At 40.5% G+C, this 21,335-nt stretch overlaps 1 protein-coding gene and 1 long non-coding RNA gene across 8 annotated transcripts in view; both read right to left on the bottom strand.

The window, feature by feature from the left end:
- The window catches only part of Gcnt1 (glucosaminyl (N-acetyl) transferase 1), a 32,576-nt gene extending 29,254 nt beyond the window's left edge, over positions 1-3,322 (bottom strand). For 2 of the 7 annotated variants that reach the window (XM_015492945.2, XM_048806929.1), the window contains exon 1: positions 3,191-3,322. The gene's annotated coding sequence lies outside the window, so the exon portion shown is untranslated. Of the gene's footprint in view, positions 1-2,120; positions 2,474-3,190 lie in introns of those variants that run through there. The other 5 variants (XM_048806926.1, XM_048806930.1, XM_048806927.1 and 2 more) reach the window with 4 other exon arrangements.
- Positions 3,323-3,519: 197 nt separating this feature from the next.
- LOC125617927 lies at positions 3,520-19,822 on the bottom strand. The gene is made up of 3 exons (XR_007349068.1): positions 19,716-19,822; positions 9,298-9,508; positions 3,520-4,091 (listed from the first exon to the last, which is right to left on the bottom strand). It is a non-coding gene; the product is annotated as an uncharacterized LOC125617927 (long non-coding RNA).
- Between the last annotated feature and the right edge of the window lie 1,513 nt (positions 19,823-21,335).

Raw genomic sequence — 21,335 nt, 5'->3', positions numbered from 1 at the left:
CCCCCGGCCCCCAACCAGGTGTGACTTCATTACCTGGGAAAGTCTGTAGATATTAGGGGTTGTTATAATTGGAGGGAGGGTGCTACTGGGATCTAGTGGGCACAGGCTGGGGATGCTGCTAAAGGTCCTACAACATACAGCACAATCTCCTGCCACAAAAAATTATTGGGCTAAAAGAGTCAGAAGTGCCAAAGTTTGGAAATACTATTCTGAACATACATGACATTTGCCTCAGACAGGCAACAAGAAAACAAGACAACACTTAGCCATGCCTCCAGTATCAATGCCAAGAATGCAGACAGTCCCCCCAAGAACATACCACACTTGATCTATATGAACAGTCAGTAGGGAATTCCCTTTTTAACACAGGGAGTTAGGCATCTAACATCTTGTCCTGGAACCAAGAGTACATTGCTTACTATAATGAATATTAATATAATGGTAAGTTGTCTTTAGTTGTCCCCATGAAAGATTACATTATTCAATGCAACCTAAATATGACACACTTTTCACAGAAAACAGCATTGTTAATCAAACGAGATCATTCCCAACAGTACAAATTTCTATTTCTTACCACCTCATTTCATGAAAAATATACAATATTTATATCATAATTCAGAATTCTCCATTTACTTAAGAATATAATTATTATGTATAAACAGTAGTTTCTAAGGCAGAAATTGCCAAATGGATGATGCATGAACAAAATCAGGTTTGAGTCTTTGTATTAAAAAAGTTAACATTTAAAATCAGGTTCTATGGACTGGGGTCATAGCTCAGTGGTAGAGCACTTGTCTAACCATGTGTAAGGCATTGGGTTCCATTCTCAGCGCCACATATAAATAAATAAATAAAATAAAGGCCCATTAACAACAACAACAACAAATTTTAAAAATCAGGTTCTACTCTTTAAAAAAAACAAAAAAGATAAAGATTTTTTAGCTACTTTTGTGGGGAAAAAAATATAAAGAGATCAAGCCACAATGAACCAAAATTCCTACATGGTTACTGGTGGAAGTGGCCAAATACCCACATAGATTTAGCAGATCCTCTGCAGGTCACCTGGTCTCCCAACAAGCACTCTTGTGCATTACCTGTTCTGTTCCTGTAGATGAATGATTTTGTGAACCCCACTTTAGGGGAAAGTATTTCCTTACTGTCAAGCAACTAAATTACAAATGGAAGAGTAGCAACTTGTGACTAAAGTAGTGTTGCAATTAATCAAGGGTGAAATATAATTAATGAAGGATGGAATCCAGTAATATTTGTAATGGAAGGTAAGAGGGTCAGGTTGAAAGAAATGCAGAAAGGGTGGCAAGCAACCTTCAAATCCTCACCATGAAATAAGGGGGCTGGGAAATCAACCTGTTTCATCTACCGACAAAACTCTTTTAAAAAATAAATTCACAGGCTGGGGATGTAGCCCAATGGTAAAGCATTTACCTTAGCATGCATGAGTCCTGAATTCAGTCTCCAGTACTATAAACATTATTTAATCAATTAATTCACACCAGGCATGGTGGCACCTGCCCTTAATCTCAGTGACTTGGGAAATTGAGGCAGAAGAACCACAAATTTGCTACCAGCCTCAGCAGCTTGGTGAGACCCTGTCTCAAAATAAGAATTAAAAAGGACTGGAGATGTAACTCAGTGGTAAAGCACTCCTGGGTTCAATCCCCAATTTAAATAAAACGTAAATTAGCAGGCATGTAGCAATATAGCACAATGAATCCCATTATCTATGTACAAATATAATCTACCAACAAAAAAGAAATGTAAATTCACAGTATAGTACATTGTATTTAAAGATAAAGAAGCTAGCCATTTCTAAGAAATCAAGGTTTCCCAAAACTATTACTTTGAAAGCCCAAAAACCACCAGTAAGAAATTATACCCACACACAGTTTTCCTCCCTGCCATAAATGAAATCTGTTATAATAACTTCCCGCAGGAGGACCTGTCAGCAATGGTCTAAGCTTCAAGCAGGTAATTTACACTGATCTTTGAAAAACATTAACTCCTTCTCTTCCCTCCGACAAAACAAACCTGAGTTTCAGAACAGCTCTGAAAGGGGAGCAGCATGTCAAAGGAAGAGACCACGTTTCTCCCCTACTACTCACCAAATTGAAGCCACTAAAAGCTATGGCCGCCTTTACATCTCAAGGCACCATTACTTTCTTCAAACACCATATATCCTTCCACCTTGCCTCTTGCTCCATTATTTGTAAAAACACTACTCTGTTCTCTGTAGAAAAAAAAGTAATAAGGCAACCGGCGTCTAAGGCAAGGTTTACAGGCATCTATGCGAAGCCAAGTAACCACAGAACTTAGCTCCACCTGGGCCGCATGCAGTTCCCAGTTTGGTTCTGCAGGGAACCTCCCCCAAGGCTGCTTCGGGAAGAGGTGCCTCTTTTTCACACTGGACCCAGAGAAAGAGCTGCGAGGGGTTGTGCGCCGGATATTCTTGCACTTCAAGAGGTAATAACCCCAAACTGCAAGAAACTGACTCAGCGATTGAGTACTAAAACAAAACAAAAAAAGCAAAATTTGTTTAAGAAGAATCGCTTGTTTTTATAAAGGATCCTGCAGCACGAGGTTCCTAGACTCCCACGAGAATAAAAGAGGAAGAGCAAGAAGGAAGAGGGCTTTGGAAACCGCTGACAGAATAGCATTTCTGTTTCTAATTGTTTAACACAGTGCAAGTCATTATTTCAGCATCGAGTTTATCAGTAAAACGGGGTCATAATGCCTCTTCGTTGGGCTGTGGTTAGGGTTAAACGGAGTTAAAGTTAAAGCTCCTGGTACCCAAAAGACGACAGCAACTGTTCGCTCCTTGTCTATCCATGCCCTCCCATTTCTAAGCTCCTACTCGCTTCGAGGACCAACGAGAAAGAGACTTCCACCTCCTGGAAGTGACTTCCAGGTGACACTGGGTACCGGCGTCCCAGTCCCGGGACGGAAAAGGAGGGTCGAGAGAGGACGCGACGATTCCATCCCCAGCTCCCAGCACACTCGGAACGTGGGTGGGTTCCCTCTCTCCCTCCCCATCTCCGCTTCCTCTCCCTGGCGGAGCCCATCCTGCATGGAGCAGAAGGGCCCTGGCCAAGAGCCGGCTCTTTCGCTCGCACCCATCCCAGTCCTCGCTCATTGCCCGGAGGCCAGGCAAAGGAGCTGTTGAGGAGTTGGTTACCTGGAGCGAGCGTTTCTGATCCCGACGCTCAAAAAAATGCCCTAACCTGAGCACAAGGCCGCTCCTCGCGCGCGGTACCCTTCGCGCTCCGGGCTAGCGCCTCCAGATCTTCCCGCCGGCGCCACGCCCCTGGGCCCACCCCTCAAGGCCCCGCCTACCCCGGGCCGACCCACCTCACACCCGCCTCGCCCACCTGCGCGGGCTGGAGCTGGGGGCGCGCTGCTCTAAACTGAGGTCAGGGCGCCCTCTGGGCACTAGTGTGGTCCAAGATGAGAGCGAGCGTCCAAGTGCTCCCTTTCTTCCTAAAGCGCCCAGGATTCTTTGATTCTCAGCCTAAGGGCTAAGTGTCTTAAAAAAAAAAAAAATGTTATAGCTCCTTTCTCGGAGGCGGAAATGCGAGAAGTGCTGCTTGTGTGATTTTTAAAAATGAATATATGTATGTTTTCAAAAAAAGAAAAGTTTAAATGTTAGTGTTCTTTATGTCATGTACAGTTAGTTTAGAGATGACCATAGAAGGTTTGTTGTTTTCCAGGTGAGTTTTGCTTACTAAATTTAGCGTTTAAAAACTCACTATAGGAGGCTGGAATACAGCTCAGTGACACAGCACGGGTGAGGCCCAAGGATCAATCCTTAGTACCAAAAAAACTAAGCAAAACAAAAACAAACATCCCCCCCCCAAAAAACACCAAACTCCCAAAACAATAACAAAAATCTTCATACTTATGTTTATTTTTACATAAAAATTAAGATTAAATTGAGAAACAAACCAGAATCTCATGAAAAGTGAATAACATCTCTTCCACCTTTACAGCATATGCCTTTGTGTCAATTACGAAAGTTGGCACAGTCTTATTGGTAACAAGAGGAATATTGCATGTGTCTTCTGTTGGGTTCTTAGCTCCTAGAAAACAGAATGGGAATGTATTCATCTTCAAATCATTTTTCTGTACAACACACCAGTATAGAAAAAAACTGAAGGAACAACAGCACCTTGCCCACCCACACATCCTGATGTAGCTGTTGGAGAAAGCTGAAACCTTGTGAGTTGGGTGAGTTCCTTTGTAACATGTAAACTTGCCTGGTACTCATCATCCCAGCCAAAGGAGGTAGTTAGTTACACAGGGGAGAACTATGGCTGTAGAGGGCAGGACTGGTCTGGTCTGGAGGAAAACACTGAGTCTCTGCAGCCCACCTTCTTGGGCTTTAGACTTTAAGAGATTTAGATGCCCTCGGGAGTGTCTGCTAAGACTTCGTGCAAAGATGAGTGGAGAACAGCAAAGATGAGCAAGTTAAGTGAGCATAAATTAGCCACAACATGTAAACCACACAGGTTTCATGTTAACTCTGTGTGTCATTTCTGATAAGTTATGGCCCGTTCTATGCTTTGGAATTCTATGAGGATTGCTTTGGACTCCTTTTTCCCATTCTCTGTCACTCCCCAGACCCAAGCCAGAGTGCTACTGAATGAGGTACCATCTCCCAGGCAAACTATAGGGGGACAATGGTCTACGTCTTAATGATATACTCCTGAAGCAAGGTAAATTTTGCCTTTTTCTCCCTATATCCCTAGGAGATACCTTCTTCAATGATGTTCTTAGAACATCTTGCCTTAATTTTATGTAGGAAATTCGTTTTTTAATAATATATTATGTGTAGCTCAGTGGTAGGATGAGTGGAGAATAGCAAAGATGTATGCAGGAGGCCCTATGTTTGATTTCCAGCATGGGGTTTGGGGGTGGGGAGCATTATGTGCAAGATCTACAATTTGAGAAACACATGAGCTCCTTTAAATCTGTAGCTTATGTTTTTCTATGGACTCAAAAGCATAAACCCCAAATATCTTTTGCAAAATACACTAAATGTGTATTCACTCCAAACTAGAAAAAAAAATAATATCTGCAACTTGCTTTCTCCTTCTATCCCTAATCCCCATGACTATGTTTACTAAGAAGCAAAATTATATTTTTTAAAATCCTCAAGTAAAACCATGGAAAAAGCATATATGCTGTGAAAACCCTCAATAATTTATTATGAATTTGATAAATTTTAGTAACTGGATATTTCAAACTATGTCTGTCACTTCTTTTCTCTAGAATAAACCTTGTTTCCTCCATCTTCACATGACTAATTTTTTTCCCTGAGTTTATAGTATATTTTGAGTTTGTTTTGAATGATCAATACATGGTATGCCTACAAGAACATCATAACATTATTTTTTTTAGTATTGGGGATAGAACCCAAGGCAAGTGCTCTACTATGGAACTAAACTACATCTCCAGCTCCTGAAAACACACTTCTTAACTTCAAAAAAGGTAGATAAAATCTGTGTATATTTTAATATAGACTGGAACTTTAAATATATGTTGTCAAAGCAATGCTAATTCCTCACCCTATTTATGCCAAATTGTACTTCATTTGCATTATGAACACTGATGAATCTGACCATCCAATTTCAAGGTCTACTATTTTGAGAGCAAAATGAATTTCAAGATCTAAACAATGGATTCATAAACTTTTAGAATATGTCTTATCTGTCTGTTGGATATAGACAACTGTATACCATAAATATAATTCACTTGTTTTAATTACTGCAATAACATATACTCATAAATCTGTACAAACAATTCAGAAGGTATTTCTTGGATGGCTTAGGGGTGTATGAGTCAGGGCCCAGAGAGAAAACAGAATTACTCAGACAGATACTGGAGGATTGGAAAGACAGCAAGGGAAATACTGCGGTAACAGAGGGACACAACTGCAGGAAGCATCTGCCACTCAGCTGAACAGAGAGGAAGCTCTGGGGTTGTCAGAACCTCAGTTAGACCTCAGAGGAGGCAGTGGTCCCTGGATGAAACTTTTATTTCTGAAGGTGAGTCTCAAGGCTGGGTCAGAGAGAGTGGAGCCAACTCTGAAAACTGGTATCATCTGCCACGTCTAGAAAGGGTAAGCAAATGGGAAGGAGCTTTTTGTCCACTCAGGCACCTGCTGTTGGCAAAACATTACAGGAAATGTGATTTACAAAGTCCCAGCCCCAGCACACAGAACAGAGAATGGAGCGAGGTGCTTTGAGATATATCTTAATAACCAACACAAACAGTAAACTCACCATCACACACACCAACTGTCCTGATATTATAGGCGTGTGGAATTCCTGACAAGCACAACTCTTGGAGTCTAATGATTGATAACAGTAGCAATATATTTTTAAAAATCATCATAGAACTGGAGTTATAAGTACATTCAAAAAAGGACAAATAGAAAGATAATTCTGAACTTTCTCTCACCTTTGTGCTCCTGGAAAATGGTGAAGATTAAAGAAATCCCCTTTCCTTTTTTTTTTTTTTTTTTTTCTGGGAAATCACTTCCTCCAGAGAACTACCTTTCCTGGCATTGTTAAGCAATAGTTATTACTATGAGCAGTGTAATGCGAACCAATAACATAGTGGGATCCCAGGCTTTCTTTGAAATTAGCTTTAGTGAACCATCAAGTAACTTGTAAAACAATAGCAGAGATAACAACCCTGTGAATAAACATGTGGAAACAACGGGAATCAAGGTGTCATTCATTGTACAGTTAGGATTTATGGCCATAGGTTTTCTCAGTGCATATCAGAAGGGAAATTTCTTTAGAAGTGCGGGAGCACTAAGATGAAGTTTGTCAGGTCATTGACCCCAGCACCCATATTAACATGAAATTGACTTGTAGATAGAGTCCCCCTGAATAGGGTGGTTTCATGACAGTTCCAGAGAGGACCAACTGGGGTGTGGAGGAGGATATAAACATGTGATTGGCAAAGATCAGAAGGTGGAACTTAGTTCTCCTGGCAAATATAAAATAATGATAAATTTGGGAGTAGCATAGTTTTCTTTGTTGTTCTTTGCTCAGAGATGACCCACTGTCTTTCTCAATACTTTCAGGTGCCACAGTCTGGCTGGGCACAAATGCCGCAGTCTGGCTGGGCACACAATCACGAGCCACCACACAGCTTGTAGATTCAAACAGCAACTCTTTATTCCCGAACTTACACCAGCCGTCTACAATCACGTTCTGGGGAAATCCACGTTCTCTGCCCAAATCCACGTTCTCTGCCCAAATCCACCTCCACTGGGCTTCTGTCTCCCAAAAAATACTGTCTGAATCCCGTGAGAACTCAAGGGGAACTCAGGCAGCAGGATACGCCCTATTCCCAGCAGGAATAATCTTAAACCTTAAACCTGGAACCTAAACCGGGAACGCCCTAAACACGATTATCTTAAACCGGGAACACCCTAATCTGCCTTGGTCCTTGAGCAAGGTCACCTACATTCAATGTCACTGCAACATGGGGTACGCTGGCAAGGAAATTGTCATACCTACTTGGCTAATGGCTCCCAGCATTCAGGCTTCCTTTACTTTCACTCATAATAAAATTATCTTGCTTGGCTTTTTGTATCTGACTTTAAAGTTTTTTTTCAACGGGAAAATAAGAACTGAGGTTTGGAGCTACAGCTTCCCACTCTCCTGTGACATCTAACCTGTTGCCATGACTCAGATCAGCACCATCTACAGGACAGGTATTTAAACTTCACCTTGTTCATCTCCCAGCTTTGGTTAAAACCATGCCCAAGTAAGCCTCTGATATCTTGCCTATTGCCTTGGACTTCTCTGTAAACTCTTTTCTCTGCTAAAAGCTCCTCCATATGTCAGGCCCATGTTCTGTCTGCCTTATGTCAATGTCATCTTTTAAAAAAAATTTTTTTAGTTGTAGATGGACACAATACTTTTATTTATTTATTTTTATGTGGTGCTGAGGATCAAACCCAGTGCCTCGTACCTGCTAGGCAAGTGCTCTATCACTGAGCCACAACCCCAGCCCTGCCTTATGCCATCTTGATGCACTTGTTCAGCTTTTTGTGCAGACAGTAACCACACTGGCACCTTGTCTTCTCTGGCTGGCAAACTTTTTTACTCACTTTTTTGTTGTTGTTGTTTTGGTTTGGTTTTTTGTGGCACCTTTTGGAGCAAGATCCCCATAGTGGCAGTGAGACTGCTATTGTGGGTATTGTCTTATGGCATACACCTGACTGACTTTAGGAGTGGGCATTATACCATCTCCGTTTAGAGGCTATATCCAGAATCTGGAGGGTACTTAAGTCCCCATCTTTGTCTACTATGATCCTTGTTCTTCTTTATTATTACTAATAATGGCATTTATCCTGTTGCTGTTTTTAGACTTGCTATGCTTCCAACATAAGGACACAAAAATCTCTGTTCCCCTTGACTTTTTAACATCAGATCTATGCTACCCTTAAAATTCAACACACAAGGATTAAGGGTCACTTCCTCAAGTTATATCAATTGTCTGGCATAAAGTTATTAAAAGATGTTTTTAAAATTAGATTATAAGCTTGAGTGACAAAAGGATCAACAAATAAGCCATGAGTTGAGGAACTTGTTCAGGCATGCTACACCTATGTGGTTCTTGGGAACCACACAGGGACACCTCCCGATCCTGGGTTTAAAATGAAATGTATGGGAGGGTCACCTTCATAAATTCATCTCTCTTAGGCATCAGTACTGCTCAAGAATGCCTGGACATTGACAGACTCTGACTTTATTTGCTTTATAGATGGGAAATCAACCATCATTATTGATATGATTATCACCCCATTGGGGTATATCCCAAGAAGCCAGGACTGCTTTGACCTAGAGACCCTTAAAAAGAGATTGATTTTCCGGCTGGGGTTGCGGCTCAGTGGTAGAGCGCTTGTCTTGCATGTGCAAGACCCTGGGTTCAATCCTCAGCACCACATAAAGATAAATAAATAAAATAAAGATATTGTGTCCAACTAAAAAAAAAAAAGAGAGAGAGAGAGATTGATTTTCATTTGTAATGTTGCATGCCCTCGATATGAATTAGGGTACAAAGAAAAAATGGCTCATCAATGGTAGTATAAAGTCTGATACTATTTTCCATCTAGATTCATTTTGCAGAAAGAAAGGAATAAGGAAGGTCAGAGGTTCCCTGTGTATATACTTTCTTTCATTAAGTATGGTATTGATGGGACACTTCTAGCAATGATAAGTTTAGAAATTGCTGGCCTAAGCCAGGCACAGTGTTACACACCTGTAATCCCAGTGACTTGGTGTGGAGAGTCATGCGCCCCCGGTCATCAGCTGATCCCGCAGTGTTGGCAAAAGCCAAGCCTGGGAAACATTCCTTGCCAAAAGAAGGATGTTAACAGCCTTGGCACTCAGCTCTGATGCTAACAATTATCAGACATTCCAGGACAATGGGCTTCCTGGGTGCAGCAGAATAGCTGCAAACAGTAGGATAGCTGCAAAAAAAAAAAAAAGTTTCTAGTTCTGTAAACTTTTATTGCACAAAGAAGCCTTTTGATAACTTACAAGTCTTGAATGATTTACAATGCCTCTATAGTTTAACTTCCTAATTATGAGACTCTATATAATAAGCTTGCAGAGCTAGTTATGGGTCAATGTTCCTCCATCAGAGTGCAGTGTCCTATTTGACCCCAGCTATGCTTAAAAATATTTCTGTGTTTTCTTTTTCTCTGTGTTTTTCTCCATCTCTCATGCGCCTACTCAAAATCCTTTGTTGATCCTGCACATGTCACAGCAACTCCGGAAGCGGAGGTAGGAGGATCGGCCACTCGGGAGGCGGAGGCAGGAGGATTGTAAGTTCAAAGCCAGCCTCAGCAATTCAGCAAGGACCTAGGCAACTTACTCAGATCCTGTCTCAAAATAAAAAGGGCTAGGGATGTGGCTCAGTACTTAAGCACTCCTGGGTTCAGTCCCCAGTACAAAGAAGCAAAACCAAACCAAACCAACCAAACAACAACAACAACAACAACAAAAAGCACTACATCCTCCTCCTTCTCAGAAATGTACTTCACACTAGATATATGGAATCCTAATTGTTCCACTCCTACACTATACCCAACATTATCGACTGTTCCCATTCCTCCCATTCTGGTTTGCCTTGCCATAAGCCTGTCTTTACTGGGTCCATTACCAGATAATGCCCATTCAAGAGACAAATGGAGGGTTTTGGCCATTCGGTATTCAGGTGCCTTTTTGAATACAGAGTCTAAAACAAATCAAACAGGATTTGGAAACTTGTTCTGATGACTCTGATAAATATACAGAGGAATTACAACATTTAATCCAGGCTTTTGATCTAACCTGGAGAGATATAATGGGTAATTTTGAATCAAACTGTAACAGACACAGAGCAACACTGAATGACAGAAGGTTCTAGGGTTTTGAGGAATGATTTCCATATTACTAACTCCTTATATTCTGTGGGTCCTTCAGCTGCCCCAACTGAGGGCCCCAATAGATGATGATTCAACTGGCAGGTGACATAGGGATCCTATGATCATTTTCTTTGGCAGAACTTAAAAACAGGATGAAACCTATTAACTGTATGAAATTGGCAGCTATTCATCAGGGTTTGGAAGAAAACTCCATGGCTTTTCTAAAAAAATTGAAAGAAGCCCTAAGAAATATACCACCTTAGATCCTACAGCTCTCGAAGGGCAACTTACTTTAAAAGATAAATTCATTATGCAACATGCTCAGATATTAGAAAAAATTACAAAAATTGGCAGTGCTCCCTGGGACTTCTCTTGATGACTTGCTGCAGGTAGCCTCCCAGGTCTTTTATAAATGAGACCAGGAGGACATCTTAAGGGACTGGTGAAAGGAGAAAAAAGGGAACAAGAGACAGGTTCAGTTATTGGCTGTGGCTTTTTGAGCCACCCCTACCCGTAGGACCCTTGAGCCCATGAAGATGTCTGTCAACTGAAGGCAGGCTTCCAAATTCTCCTGGCCTGATAGGTGGCAGAAGAGGCCACTGGAGAGTGGTGAAGGTACGTCAGATGGGGTGCTCTCCAAATGAGGGTCCAAGTATGAGCAGGTCTTCGGAATCAGCTGGTATCCCAATAGTCACCATCAGTGGGGTTGAAACAGAGCCATTCAATTCCTTTTGTATATAGGCACCACGATAAGTGGTTTAACCTTGGTCTCTGATTGTCCTTCTGCGGGTTCCTATTTGGTAGTGGAATTTGACAGAATACCCAAGGTGAGACTTTTTACTTCTCTTCCATGTTATAGTTGGGAAGACATGCTATTTACCCATCCTTTTTTGGTACTGGCTAAATATCCAATTCCATTATTGGGTCATGATATCTTAACCAAGTTAGATATCCACCCAAGGCACTTAGTTCTTTTCTTTTGATGTGGTCAATAGGTGAACAGTCAGAAAAATTGATTGATACTCTCTTGTTGGGTGTCTCCCTTCAAGGAAATGATTGTACAAAATTATAATTTTTAATGCTAGAACAAGAGGAAGAAATGACTCTACCTGTGCAGATATTACATTATGGCCTGTAAAGAGACCTTGTTATACCCAGGTCAAAGAAAAAACTTCTCTTGGAGCACACTAACTTCTAAGCTTTCACAGCCATTAAACCACATTGGAGTCCATCTACTCCTCTTTTCCCACAGTTAATGCCAGATGTCAAATATATAAAGATGGTTACTGTCAAATTTGGGATAGATACATATGGCTTACATCAACCAAAGGATATGTAGATCAGAGAGCCCCAATATGTTGGGAACAATATTAACAAACTTTTGATAAGTGGCCTACTTCCTCACAGGAGTTAGAATGGACCCCAGAATCTCAATGTCAATATATTGTGATTTTATAAACTGATGATTGGTTTGGGACTACTTGGTTCTTCAGACCTAGAATTAGATGGCCATTACCTAATGGTATACCATGGATATGTGGGCCCAATTTTTGGTACTAGCTTTCTCCAGGCTGGTTGGGAAGATGTACTCTAGGGTACTCATGGATAGGTGGTGGACACAAAAACAGCCTACAAACCTCCCCAATCTTAACTATATATGGGGGAGATCTGTATGGTCACTTTGCTTCATTGCTCATTCCACAAATTGGGCTAAAGGATGTAGCCTAGAAGTTCTGACCAACCAAAAAAACTCAACAACAACCCAAGGAACTCTCAATGACACCTTAACACAGAGGTGGCACTCATGAGAAAAGCTGTTTTACAGAACTGAATGGCCTTGGATATTCTCATTGAAGCTTAGGGTGGGACTTGTGCCATCATTCAGACTGAATGTTGCCTTTACATTCCTGATAACTCTAACAATGTAACTCAAGCTCTCAAAGATTTGCACTCCCAAACAGATGCTTTATCCTCACCAACCTTATCACCTGGACGACTTTTTAATTCATGGTTCTGGCACTTCCTGGTGGAAGAAATTACTGCTACCCACAATCATTATCATACTCACTAATGTTTTTCAGGTGTTGCTGTGACTATTGTTGCGTTAATCTTATTCCAATATTTATGTTTTATTATTTTTCTCATAGGGCTTCCATCACTCGATGGCTTTACAATCTGTTTCTACTGAATCAGAGATTTACTGTGGCCCCTTGGATAGACCTTGCTCATAATCAAAGCATTTTACTGACAGATAGCAAGAACTGGAGATACCTGTCCCTAATCAGCAGGAAGTAGATGATAATTTTATTTCATTGCCTCTTGTTCCCTATATGATTTAGAGTCTCCAGTCCTTGAGAGGGGAAACATTAAGTAGTAGTTAGTAATGAGGAGTGAAATGTGAGCCAGTAACTTAGGATCACAGGGTTTGTTTGAAATTGCAGGTAACTTGTAGAACAACAACAAAAGTAATAACCCTAAGAACAATCACATGGAAATCAAGGAAATCCATTAAGAATAATGTCAAGAATGAAAAATCAATGGGGATAATTCCCAAATAGGTTAACTGGGGTCATTGTACATTTATGTCCATAGGTTTCTCAATGTATATCAGAAGGGAAATTTCCGTTGTGGTTCAAGTGCATTGAGACAAAGTTTTTCAGGTCCTTGACCCCACCACCTATATTAACATGGAATTGCCTTGTAGATGAAGCCCCCCTGAATAGGGTGGTCTCCATGACAGTTCCAGAGAGGATCAACTAGAGTAAAAAAACTCCCCCTCCTGACATAAAGGAGATAAACATGTGATTGGTGAAGACTGAAGAAGGTAAGCCCCAATTCTCCTGGTGAATAGCAAACAGCAATAAATTTGGGAGTAGCATTGTTTCCTTTTTTGGTCTCTGCTCAGAGATGATTCTCTCTCTCTCTCTCTCTCTCTCTCTCTCTCTCTCGTATTCTTTGCTTGAGGCTCCCTTTACTTTCTTTTAAATTTTTTTTAGTTTTTAAAAATTTTCATTAGCATTATATAGTTATACATAGTAGCTGGGTTCATCTAGACATCTTTACTTTCACTCATAATTAAATTCTATTGCTTGGCTTTTTATGTCAGACTGTAAATTTTCTTTCATGGGAAAACAAGAAGCAAGGTTTGGGGTTTCAGCTGCCCACTCTTCTGTGACAGTATGACTTAGATAAGACAGAGGATAACCACCTGTTTGCCCATGACAAGGCCACACACAGACCCTTCAGTTTCCTAACCTCCTAAGTGATTAGTGGATGTCTATATCCCACTGACTCTTCTGACTAAAATGTTTAACTTGACTAAATGTTAGTCAGGTTTCTCTCCTCCTCCCAAATAAACCCCTCCAGGGCCTCTCTAAGTAGCTGCTTCTCAGCTGACCAGAAAGGAAACCTCTCCTTATCAATTGTCCACTCCCGTCACCTGTTCGTCCCACTCCACCATACTGGTTCTGTCTGATATTGTTTACTCCTCCTACTTAAAAGAAGAAAGGAGAGTGGAAGGGAAGAGAAAGAGAAATAAAGAAAAAGAAAAGAGGAAAAGGAGGAGGAGAAGGAGAAAGAGGAGGAGGAAGAAGAAGAAGGCCCTTTTCTGCCTGACATGAAAAGGCTGCCAGTTCCTTCAATTGAAGCATTCTCCCTTTTAGAATACCCTCTCTTTGTGTGATACCCCCTCCTCCTTATTGCAGTAATCTTTTTGAATGAAGTCTCTCCTTAAACCTAAGTCTGAATTTAGTTCTTATTGGCAATGTTTAGGTGCTACAATTTGGTTCAGATTGGACCCCACCTACGGACCTACTCCAACCCCACCAGGTAAAGGTGCCACGTTTAGCAATTTGAGTATCCTTTGATGGGTTCAATTTTTGAACTAGTGCTCTGGACATCTTCTCTATTAAAGCACAATAAGGAGTTTGATTTGGGTAGAGTCTTTCTTTGTCCCTCCTGTCTTTTTGTTTTTCTGTTTGTCTTGGTTTATTCCCCCTCTGTTACACAGAATTTGTGCAAGAGTATTAAGTGGAACTTTTTTTTTCAGTTTTTAAAGTTTCTCTCCCACCCCTTTGAGTTAAATATTTGTTAACCCCATAGGTAACTCTATCAGGAACCCTCTTCTCCTCCTAATTCAGTTTAATATCTTCAAAAGCAATAGAAATTTTCTGGAGGTGATTTAGAACTTCAAAGACCTCTTGGGAACTTGGAATCTCCCCAAACTGGCTCATCGAAGAGCACTTTTCACCACCCCTCTTCTCTATTCTCCACCTTATCTTCAGCTGCCTTGAATTCTCCATCTGTTTTCCTTCACCTCTACTTTCTGTCTATCCCTGTCACACCCTCAGTCCCCACTTATCTTCTCTTCAAGGTTAATAGAGCGTTACTCCTTATCTAAGTCATTAAGTCATTAGCCTCTACCTTATCTGAGTCATCCTGTCACAGCGTGCTGCTTACCTATCCTGAACTCTGATCACTTCCTTCTTACTCTGCTGGTGAAGGAAGGATTCCCTGCCCTAGATAGCACAAATGGCCAAACATCACACCCAATACCAGGCAGATAAGTACTGGGGAGTGTCAGACTGGAGCAGGAGAACTCATGGGTATTTAAAGTGCTTCTAGGATCAAAGATATCAAGGAAGCACATGAAATTTCAGACCCTTCAATACACCATTGCCCCATCCTGGGCTCTTGAGAGGTTTGGGGACTCCAACAATAGCTACCTGAGGCTGAAAAAGGTAACTGGAAACAGACTGGAGATTTTGTCCATTCAGATAGTCTCTGTAGACACACAGGTGGTTGGTTTATCTTTCCATAATCCCTTTCGCAGAATTTAGTCCCCAAACTCCATTAGATTACATATCAGAGAAAAGAAAATTTTAGCGTCTTCTCCAAATATTGGTGGAGACATTTAACCTTCATATTGAGAAAGCAATGATCTGCCAGAAACAAAATCCTGTTAAAAATGTAAAAGTGGGCAAAGAATGACAGCTTCTTCATTTATATGAAGTTAATTTCAATGAGTTGAAAATTTAAAATCAAAGCATAAAGTCTATTTGTATGTCTCTGTTTATGTATATATTTATATATCTATATGTAGAGATATAAAATTTTTCTACTTCTAGATTGTTACCAAGTTAGATAATAAAAAATCCCTTAAAGATTCTCACTTGGCTTAAAGCTAAACCAAATATTTATATAAATTACATATGCCTAAAATTCTCAGAAATTGAACTTCTAATATTTTCAGAAGTATTATATCAACTATCCCAAATGTTTTATCAATTAAAGCTGACATAATTCAAGTAAATATTTGGTAAATCAGCCTTATCTAATATTGTTGGTTTAATAATAATGGCTATATCCTCTGAACTGCCTGTCTTAACTAAAATATGAGCTTACTAATTTTGGGGGGGGCAGGGGTTAGTGGGGATTGAACCCAGTGGCAATCTACCACTGAGCTACATCCTCAGTCTCTTTTAATTAATTGATTAATTTTTAAATTTTCAGACAGAGTCTCACTAATTTGCTTAGGGACTCACTAAATTTCTAAGGCTGGCCTCAAACTTGCCATCCTCCTGCCTCAGCCTTCCAAGTTGCTGGGATTACAGGTTTGTGCCACTGTGACTCACAGGAGCTACCATTTTTTATTCTGGTTATGTGTGATTCAGAGTCTTGTACTCCTGAAAATTACCAATGGTTAATGAACTCTCCTCATCCCTTCTCTTCTTGCCTAATAATCCTTTTGAATAAAGTGTCTCCTTACCTGAACCCAGATTTGCTTATTTTGACAAATGCTACAAATTAGCTTTGAATCATTGAGATAATTCAGTAAAATTATATTGATTAAAACACAAGATGTAACAGATTAAGTATTATTTTCAAAGCACAGAACTAGAGAAAGTAAATCCAATAAATGTACTATTTCTGGGAAAAAATTAATAAACTGACTTTAGAACAGGGCTTATTGACAGAAAGATGGCTAAATTATGTTGTGATGAAGACATGCAGCTATAAAACATGGTGTGAGATGTTTTATGTATGACTCTGTCTTTTCATAGAAAGTAAGATTGATAGACCATTACATGAAAGAAAAAATGAAAAGCAAGAGAAATCACTAGATGTCAGGGTGAAAGACACAAAGAGTGGATACGCAGGCATTTCTTGGAATTGCTTAATTCTATTTAAGTATTTGAATAAAGAATATATATATATATATTTAAATATATATATTTAACTGTCTTTTGTGGTAGAGGAAGAAAAAACTTTCCTCTGCCATATTGGGTTCAATATTTGGGTCCTTTGAATACAACAGATGAGCAGAAGAAGAAAAACTCCAAAGAGACAGTTAGACCCAAGATTTTATATCTGATTTTAACAAAAGGCAACTAAGTATGGAGTCAATATTAGACCACTGAGAGGAGGTTGGGCTTTTGGAGTAGGTATCAGTTTTGGGAAGGGAACTAAAAAATATATGGTAAATAATGGTTGATTAGTAAGTCAAGTTTGTCATGAAGTTAAGAGATGTCTCCTTCCTTGTTCTGGAAGGGGGCTCACTTTTATGAATGAAAATTTAAGCCAAAATGTAGGGGACAATTTATGCTGTTTTTAGGCAGAATGAGGGAGAAAAATAGTTTTCCACCTGTTGTTTCTCAATTGCTTTCATCTCAAATTAATCCTATGCCAAAGTGGAGGTTACGTTTAGAGGTTACATGTTTCCTTTTCCTTCCCTTCCCTTCCCTTAGTTTTAAAAAGATATTGCCATTTTGAAAAAAAATAGTAAATAATAAATATACTACTTTTATAAATAATTCATAGTAAATTTAGCATTTCTGTCCAAAAGAAAATTTATGATGATGAGCAGATGCCATCAGGATATTCACCAGCAATAACTGGTGTCTGAATAAATAAATTGTAGCATACTCACACAAATGAATAATATTTAGGGGAAAAATTAACTATCAGCATCAACAGGAATGAATTTCAAAGACCTTATGTTGAGATGAATATACCAAATAAAAAGAACACAAACTGCTTGATTCACAATTTATATATTTGAAATTCGGGAATAGGCAAATCTAATCTATGGTGAGAAGAAAGGACAGCAGCTATTGCTTTGGGCCAAGTGTGATCAAGAGGGAAGATTGACTTTCTATTGCAATAAAAATGTTCCTTATCTTGCCAGGTGAGGTGGCACATGCCTATAATTCCAGCGGCTCTGGAGGTTGAGGCAGGCAGACAGCAAGCTCAAAGCTAGCCTCAGTAACTTAGCAAGGCTCTGAGCAACTTAGCAAGACCCTGTCTCAAAATAAAAAAATACAAAGGGCTGTGGATGTGGCTCAGTGATAAAGTGCCCTTGTACCAAAAAAAAAGTGTTCCTTAACTTGATCTTGTTAGTGATTCCATGTGTGTATGAGTTTATCCACACTCATTGAACTAAACAGGTGCATTTTATGGTATGTAAACTATACCTCAATAATAAAAACTTCTTTGTAGTTTCAGAATTGAACCCAGGGACTTGCACATGGTAGGCACACACTTTACTACTGAGCTACATACGCAGCCTCACAATTGCTCTTTCAATAAAGACGAGAAAGACTAAACAACAGAAAGTGTATGTTGGGCAGGATCTGAATACATTGAGTTTGCAGGGATAGTTAAACTCTCCAAGAGCAAAGGATCATCTTACCTGTGAAAATATGCCTGAACTCCAGCAATTCCTACCTGGAAGCCACCTGGAAAAAGACAGCTGGTGCAGCCATATCAGGTGTGTTCTTTTAAGGGCGAGAGCATGTAGGGGAAATTATAGATTTTCACAGTGATGGGACACTGACATAGCAAAGGAAGGAGTTAGGGTAAGTGGGAGCTGGTAGAGAAAAACAAATGAGGCTGGGTGTACACACCAGAGTGTCCCACAAGTTAAGAGGAACTGAAGAGCTGGGTGGGCTCAGAGTTCCTTAAGCTGACACTAGAATTCCCATGCCGGGTGAACAAGAATGCTCCAGATATAAAAATTGTTTGATAAGCTACCTCCATGCTGGCTTGCAGAAGGTGCATGAAGTGTGCCAGAGGTGCCCTCTGGTGGTAGCATGCAAAACCAAATGTAAACACAAAATATTCAAGTAAGAAAATCAGCTTTAATGTTTATATATATTAGATGTTTATGTTGATGAGATTAGCAGTACTTAGCTACTAATTCTTTACCTTTCTATGTGCCAGTTAGACATTTTGGAAATTACTCCATATCAGTTTATATAAAGCTTTTTCTTTTTGTTCTGTTCGGTATCTGCACAGAAGAGAGGATACACCATGATATTTAAATAGATCCCTAATAAGCATTCGGGTTGTTCCCACTGTTTTGCTATTACAGTCAGTGCTGCAATAAATGTCTTCACACCTGTGTAAAACCTATGTGTAGATAAAATGCCAAAAGTGATATTGCTTGGTCAAGGTGTACATGCAATTAAACAGTTGATAGGGCTCGAAACAGTGATGCATCCCACCTACATGGGATGCGGAGGCAGGAGGATCACAAGTTCAAGGCCAGCCTCAGCAATTTAATGAAACCCTGTCTCAACATAAGAAATACAAAAAGGGTTGGGTTTGTGGCTCCATGGTTAAGTGCCCCTGGGTTCAATCCCAGTATCAACAAACAAACAGACAAAAACAATCTTTACTAACCAGGTAAGGTAGCTCAAACCTGTAGTCCCACCTACTCAGGAGGCTAAAGCAAGGTCACTTGAGGAATTCAAGACCAGCCTGGGCAACAGAATAAGACCCCATCTCAGAAAACAAAAAGCAAGTGGAACACACCTATAATTCCAGCTCCTCAGGAAGCTGAGGCAGGAGGATTGCAAATTCAAGGTTAGCCTGGGCAACTTAGTGAGACCCAATCCCAAAATAAAAAGGACTGGGGATGTAGCTCCTTAGTAGAATACCCCCAGGTTCAATCCCTAGTATCAAAACGAACAAAACAGAAACAAAAAACAATCAATAAAACAAACAACAACAGAAAAAACAACCCCCTTTCTTGAATCCCTTCTACCTTAGCTACTGCTCTATTTCTCTTCCTATTTTTTACAGGAGACTTCTGTTTCTGGAAAGAACTATGCAGTAAGCATTTTAAGCATCATGTACTGTATGGTTTCTGTCATAAGTACTTAACTCTGTTCCTCTAGAGTGACAGCAGCCATAGGCAATTCATAAGTGAAAGGGTGTGGCCATAATTTGCCTCAGTGTGCCAACCCCTGCTGTACAGAACACTGACCTTGAATTCACCTTTGCTGTGATCAATGAGAAAGGAGCAGGTGGACCACCAGGGCCTCCAGAACAGCATGGAGGGGCCAAGAGGGTGTTAGCTTCTCTGTGAGTACAGCAAAGAATGTTTCTGAAAGAATATGCCTGTGTCAAAAGAATTATCTCTATCTGCTGTCTCCAAATTCTGTTAAACCCTCTAATCAGGTGCTTATTCCGGTGCCTCTAGGGAAACTGCTCCTGCCAAATTCAGCTGTGGTGTTACAAAATCCAGTGGGCATTTATCTTGTCTTCTCAGCACCACTTAACACAAACACTCACTTTGACCTTGAACCCCTTCCCTTGCCTGGGCTCTGAACAAGCAGCTTTTTTCCTATTACTCCTTGCAAACCTGCTGGTTCCCCCTCACTTCTCAGGCTTTTTAGCACTGCAGAGTCTCAGGAGTTAAGCCTCAGGTCTCTTTTTCTTCTCTACAGTCCTTCCTGTGACCTCATCCAGCCTCCTGCTGTTAAATACATTTGAATTTAATCTTGACAGCTCCCTCCTTTCTATCTGTAGTCTGGACTCATCCTCTGAATTCCAGACTCATATTTCCAAATACTTGGTTGAATCAGCATCTCAAACAATCATGTCCATTACTTGGTCTCTAACATTCTCCCTCCCTGTCTCAGTCATTCACAATTCCATCCATTTTTCTAGTTGCTCAATCCTGTCTTCCTCCTCCTCCTCCTCTTCTTCTTCTATTTTCAAAATAGATCCAGATTATGATCCCTTCCCATTTATTCGATTGCTACCACCTTGGTCCAAGCTGCTATTTTCCCACTCCTGGCACATCCCCCTACCCCCACCCCAGTCTCCTGCTTTCTCTCCTACCCCAAGAGAATTTACTGTCTACTCTGCAAAGACAGTGATCATTTGAAAATGTGGGTCAGAACGAATCAGCCGCAGCTGGCTTCCCAACTCAGGGTCAGCAAGAAGTATAGAAACAATGGTCTCTACAGATGTAGACCCCACAACCTTCTCAGACACCCTGCCCCCAACCTCTCAGCTCCTGACATATAGGCCTCCTTGCTCTTGCTGAAATTCACAGGAATTCTCTCATCTCCAGGGTTTTTCCTTAGGTCCAGCCTGGGCTCAAACAAAACTTTACACTGACCCCCCTATTTAGAATGCAACCCTGTCCCATCCTATCCTTTCACACTATTTGTTTGCTTTGTACTGGGGATTGAACCCAGGGGCACTACTGAGCCAATCCCCAGCCCTTTTTATTTTGAGACAGGGTCTCAATAAGTTGCTTAGGACCTTGCTAAATTACTGAGGCTGGCCTTGAACTATCAATCCTCCTGACTCAGCTGCCCAAATTGCTGGAATTCCAAGTGTGTGCCACTGCACCTGGCTATCACCATTTGATTCTTTCACAGTGGCACCTGTACCATCTAAAGAATATGTAATAGTACTGAGTTCCTTTTTTAATTTTTTTAACTGCTTCCTTCAGGAAATAGGAAGTGTTTTTGTGAGAGTGGAGAGTTTTGTTTTTCCTATTATTTTTTGGCCATGTTGGGATCAAACCCAGGGCCTCACACATGCTAAGCATGTGCTGTGACACTGAATTACACCCCCAGCCCTATTTTTG

This window comes from Marmota marmota, unplaced genomic scaffold (genome assembly GCF_001458135.2).
Source record: "Marmota marmota marmota unplaced genomic scaffold, marMar, whole genome shotgun sequence".
In the NCBI taxonomy this organism is placed as follows: domain Eukaryota; kingdom Metazoa; phylum Chordata; class Mammalia; order Rodentia; family Sciuridae; genus Marmota; species Marmota marmota.
Note: the sequence above shows the minus strand (reverse complement) of the source record. Positions and strands in the feature narration are given on the sequence as shown.